Here is a 6,000-nt window from a genome sequence, read left to right as displayed (position 1 = left end):
TGGACATTATAAGCGGTACAGTGTGTTCCTTGGTCTGATAAAATGACAGTTGGTCATCCAAATCTGTGCAATATCTTCTGTTCTGGTTTCATTTTTAAATTTTATTTATTTAGTTTTTTAAGACTAGTCAGGGCCGGGCGCGGTGGCTCACGCCTGTAATCCCAGCACTTTGGGAGGCCGAGGCGGGCGGATCACAAGGTCAGGAGATCGAGACCACGGTGAAACCCCGTCTCTACTAAAAATACAAAAAATTAGCCGGGCGCGGTTGTGGGCGCCTGTAGTCCCAGCTACTCGGGAGGCTGAGGCAGGAGAATGGCGTGAACCCGGGAGGCGGAGCTTGCAGTGAGCCGAGATCGCGCCACTGCACTCCAGCCTGGGCGACAGAGCAAGACTCCGTCTCAAAAAAAAAAAAAAAAAAAAAAGACTAGTCAAGTGCAGTAGTAAGAAGCAGGGAAAGAGTAGAACAAGGAGTTCCATCTGTAACTGACTGTGCACAATTGAGATAACTCAGTGCCTTCAGACCAGTCGGTTTTTTTTTTCTTTCTTTTTTTTTTTTTTAATGGCACTCTGAGCATTTTTATCTTTCACTGTGTAAGCAAAGCCCACTCCAGAGTCAGTGTTTATTTCTGTCAAGACTTCTTTTTTTTTTTTTTTTTTTTTTTGAGATGGAGTCTTTCTTGGTTGCCCAGGCTGGAGTGCAGTGGTGTGATCTCGGCTCACTGCAACCTCTGTCTAGTGGGTTTAAGCAATTCTCCTGCCTCAGGCTCCCGAGTAGCTGGAACTACAAGCACACGCCACCATGCCCAGCTAATTTTTGTATTTTTGTAGAGACAGGGTTTTGCCATGTTCACCAGGCTGGTCTCAAACTCTTGACCTCAAGTGATCCACCAGCTTTGGCCTCCCACAGTGCTGGGATTACAGGTGTGAGCTACTCTGCCCGGCCTGTCAAGATACCCCCTTTTTTTTTTTTTTTTGGAGACGGAGTCTCCATCTGTCACCCAGGTTGGAGTGCAATGGTGCAATCTCGGCTCACTACAACCTCCGCCTCCAGGGTTCAAGCAATTCTCCTGCCTCAACCTCCTGAGTAGCTGGGATTACAGATGCGCACCACCACTCCTGGCTAATTTTTGTATTTTTAGTAGAGACGGGGTTTCACCATGTTGGTCAGGCTGGTCTCGAACTCCTGACCTCGTGATCCACCTGCCTCAGTCTCCCGAAGTGCTGGGATTACAGGCATGAGCCACCGTGCCTGGCATGACCCATTTTCAATCCCCACACTTTTGGAGGTGAGAGGATATCTTGAGGTCAGGAGTTTAAGACCAGCTTGGGCAACATAGCAAGACCCTGTATCTATTTAAACAAAAATTTTTAAAGACCCATTTTTAGCCCTTCCTGGGTGTCCAACGTCAGTCTCACTTGCCAGTTGTATTTAGGGCCTTCCTATTAGGAAATCTGTTCCATAGCCATTGGCAGTCTCTGTCTCTCTTACTGAGCAACAGAGCAGTTTTTACTGGCATTATGTGCCTGAGAGGGAGCAAAAGGAACATGTCTAGATTCAGCCCATCTCTATAGTGCTGCAATACCCTCATATCCACTCATTTCATGGACACAGGTGGCCACCTCTAGGGAGTACACAGAGATACCTGCTTGTCAACTCTAGTCACCTTCCAAACACGAAACGGAGTTCTGACAGGTGTTAACTTGTTCTACTCTAATATACCCCTCAAATTTCCATAGAGCCATGCTCCATATGGGCATCCCTTTAATGAGCCAAGTTTCCATTGCCCTTTTGCCTGAGTGTGTGGCCAAGCCATTGATCACTGCCCATAAGTCAGTAAAAATCCAAACACAAGGGCTTCCATCACTGTTCAATTCTTCCATTACTGTTAGAAAAACAACATGCAGCTCAGCCCACCAAGTTGATCTATTTTTACCGTCCGAGCAGGATGTTGTTCATTCACTTTGGAACTGCAGTCTGGAAACCAAGCACCTTGGGCTGGCCACTGTGGCTCATACCTGTAATCTCAGTGCTTTGGGAGGCTAAGGCAAGGGGATCACCTGAGCCCAGGAGTTCAAGGCCAGCCTGGTCAACATAGTGAGACCTTGTCTTAAAAAACAGAAACAAAAATTAGCCAGGCTTGGTGGCTTGTACCTGTAGTCCCAGCTACACGGGAGGCTGAGGTGGATGGATCGCTTGAACCCAGAAGGTCAAGGCTTCAATGAGCCATGATTGAGCTACTGCAGTACAGTCTGGATGACGAAACAAGACCCCATCTCAAACCATTCTCTACCCAGCCCGGGCACAGTGCCTCATGCCTGTAATCCCAGCACTTTGAGCGGTTGAGGCAGGTGGATTGCCTGAGCTCAGGAGATCGAGACCAGCCTGGGCAACACAGTGACAACCCATCTCCATCTCTACTAAAACACAAAAAATTAGCCAGGCGTGGTGGCATGGGCTTGTAGCCCCAGCTACTTGGGAGGCTGAGGTAGGAGAATTGTTTGAACCCGGGAGGTGGAGGTTGCAGTGAGCCAAGTTCGCACCACTGCACTCCAGTCTGGGTGACAGAGTGAGACTCCAAAAAAAAAAAAAAAAAGATAAAAATAAAAAATACCCGCCTCACCCCCTCAAAAAAAGCACCTCACAACAAAACCAAGCAGCTTCTTGTTGGTCAATCGAGAGCTGTTCATACTGGACTGTCCAAGTGTCGATGGAATCCAGCAGCTCCTCACATAGTTTCAGAGTCTGTCCTAGGAGTAAAGAGGCTCTTTGTGAGTGTCTCCTCCCTGCATTCTTCAGGTAGCATGATCCTGTATAAACCATCGATTTTATTATGAAACACTTCTGGGCACTGCCATACCCATTAGAGTATTTCTCTGATGTCACTGAAAACATCATGGATATTTCAGGTTTCAAGATTATTTTATGCCCTTCAGTCATAGGGACAGCTTCAGTTTATGTCCCGTAACAAGGTAGTAAATACCCCTCAAATGGAGAGTCTATAGTCCAAAGTCCCAGGAGTTGTTGCTGGGAAGCGCTCACAGCCTTTTGCCATAAGGCCAGGAAATGTTCAACATAGGGCTATCGAACGGAGAATTTGAACCTACCAGTGCTCTGTCTTCTACTCTGTACCATGTGGGCTTGGCAAACTTATAGGTTACCATTTAGCATGTTCAATTAATAATGCTTGAAGGGCAGATTTACACGCCTTCTGTTTTACAAAACTAGGTAGGGGAAACATTCTCCAATAAGATACAGTGTTCATTCCCATGCTACAGTCAGGTAAAAGAGATGCAACCACCTCACATGAGGTGTAATCAAATATACCAACTTTCGAAATCCTATCAACCCTTACATTTTTATGTCCTAGTTTCAGGAACTTCTCCTTCCCCAGACCATTTTACCCTCTCTTGTGCAAAAAACAGATTAGGAAATCTGTTCCATAGCCATTGGCAGTCTCTGTCTCTCTTACTGAGCAACAGAGCAGTTTTTACTGGCATTATGTGCCTGAGAGGGAGCAAAAGGAACATGTCTAGATTCAGCCCATCTCTATAGTGCTGCGATACCCTCATATCCACTCATTTCATGGACACAGGTGGCCACCTCTAGGGAGTACACAGAGATACCTGCTTGTCAACTCTAGTCACCTTCCAAACACGAAAGGGAGTTTCCCAGCCAGGGTTTGAGCTAAAGAACCCTGGCCCTTTTGCTTTTGGCTATCTTTATCATTTTTTTTTTTAGATGCGGTCTCGTTCTGTCACCCAGGCTGGAGTGCAGTGGTACAACCATGGCCCACTGCAGCCTCAAACTCCTGGGCTCAAGTGTACCTCCTATCTCAGCCTCCTGAGTAGCTGGGACTACGGGCACGTGACACCACGTCCAGCTAATTTTTTGAAAATTTTTTTTTTTTTTAAATATGGGGTCTCCTTATGTTGCCCAGGTTGGTCTTGAACTCCTAGCCTCAAGTGATCCTCTTGCCTTGGTCTCCCAAAGGGCTGAGGTTACAGACATGGGCCACCACACAGGGCCCCAATTGACATCTTTTTTTTTTTTTTGAGATGGAGTCTTGCTCTGTTGCCCAGGCTGGAGTGCAGTGGTACAATCTTGGCTCATGGCAACCTCTGCCTCCCAGGTTCAAGCCATTCTCCTGTCTCAGCCTCCCTAGTAGCTGGGATAACTTTTTTAATATTTTAGTAGAGGCGGGATTTCACCATGCTGGCCAGGCTTATCTTGAACTCCTGACTTCAAGTCATCTGCCCCCCTCAGCCTCCCAAAGTGCTGGGATTACAGGCGTGAACCACTACACCCAGCCTCGATCTACATCTTAATTAATCTGTTTGACTGTTTCCCTGGGCAATTTCAGATCAGATTTCTCATTGTAATCTCTGCCTTCCAGTTTTTTCAGTTTCTCACAACTGGGGGAAATATAGGAAACTGTTTTGAGTCCCTTTAACATTGGGAACCAGTAAGGGTTCTCTTTGGTCCACCCAGGCTTCAAAAGTGTTGTATTAAGATCTTTGTTTTAAAGCTGTCAATTTTCGTTTTATTCATTCAGTTTTGAAAATAACCATTTAAAGATTTTCATCCTGCAGGGATGAGTCCCATAACTCTCCCTTTCTTTTTCCTCTTAGTTTCACCCCATCAACCCTATCAATGTTTCTTTCTTTCTTTCTTTCTTTCTTTCTTTCTTTCTTTCTTTCTTTCTTTCTTTCTTTCTTTCTTTCTTTCTTTTCTTTCTTTCTTTCTCTTTCTTTTTCTTTCTTTCTTTTTCTTTCTTTCTTTCTTTCTCTCTCTTTCTTTCTCTCTGTCTCTCTTTCTCTCTCTCTCTCTCTTTCTTTCTTTATTTATTTTTGAGATAGGGTCTCACTCTGTCACCCTGGCTACAGTGCAATTGTGTGATCACAGCTCACTGTAACCTTGACTTCCTAGGCTCAGGTGATTCTCCCACCTCAGCCTCCTAAGTAGCTGGGACTACAGGCATATACCACCATGCACAGCTAATTTTTTATATTTTTTTTGGAGAGACAGGTTTCAACATGTTGCCCAGGCTGGCCTCAGACTCCTGGGCTCAAGTGATCTGCCTGCCTTGGCCTCCCAAAGTGCTGGGATGACAGGCCTGAACCACCACGTCTGGCTGAATATTGGCTTTCTTCATCTTATTTCTTAGAACTGTTTAAAAACTTCGACCTTCTTGGGATGAGTCTTTTGACTCTACCTTTTGCCTTTCCTCATTCTCTTGTGAACTAACCTAATACTTTTATTAGCATCTGTGAGACCCATGAAGGGAAGCTGAGACAGCAAATTTGAACTGCTGTCTGATTCTGCAGGGGTGCCAATGTAGAAGAGGCCCCTAACCACAGCACTTAGCATGACTTGGGAATGGGCATCTTCAGTAGGTGAATGTCCCTGCCGTCATAAAGCCAGTCCCATATGGCTTGCATACAAAGCATATGAGCTGCTGCATCTGGGGTGGTCCCCTTGGCATTTACAGGTGGAGTTGGACAGTCCCCGCTTCTCAGGGTAAACAGATATTATAGTGGCTTTTATCCAGTTCACTGGATAAAACCAGTACAAGTCTGGTCGTTCCCTCAGAAATACATCTTTTATGTGTCTGAATCACATATATCCATCTGCAATTGTTCAGTAGTGAGCTGTGGTTCCTGCATCAACCCAAACAGGCTCTTCCACTCTGCAGCAATTAAAATCAAAGATCCTGCTCCTAAATTAGTCACTCTCAGAATTCATTTTCGTAAAAATTCCTCAGGAAGCTGATGATACGGATCTACAAAATGGAATAATTCTTTCACACTATGCCCTCTGGTTTCAATAGTTACTCGGTTTTGCCCTTCTCCCACAGTGATTACTTTCTTGGTAAACACAAGTCTTAGAAGTACTTTCTGTTGTCCATGCATAATTCTGCCCTGTGGGGGCAGCTTTGAGGCTGGTGGCCTAAAATCAGACTGACTGAGTCTAAGCTGGTCTAGCACCAAGGTCTCACCCAG

This window comes from Macaca nemestrina, chromosome 1 (assembly GCF_043159975.1).
Source record: "Macaca nemestrina isolate mMacNem1 chromosome 1, mMacNem.hap1, whole genome shotgun sequence".
Classification (NCBI taxonomy): Eukaryota; Metazoa; Chordata; class Mammalia; order Primates; family Cercopithecidae; genus Macaca; species Macaca nemestrina.
Note: the sequence above shows the minus strand (reverse complement) of the source record.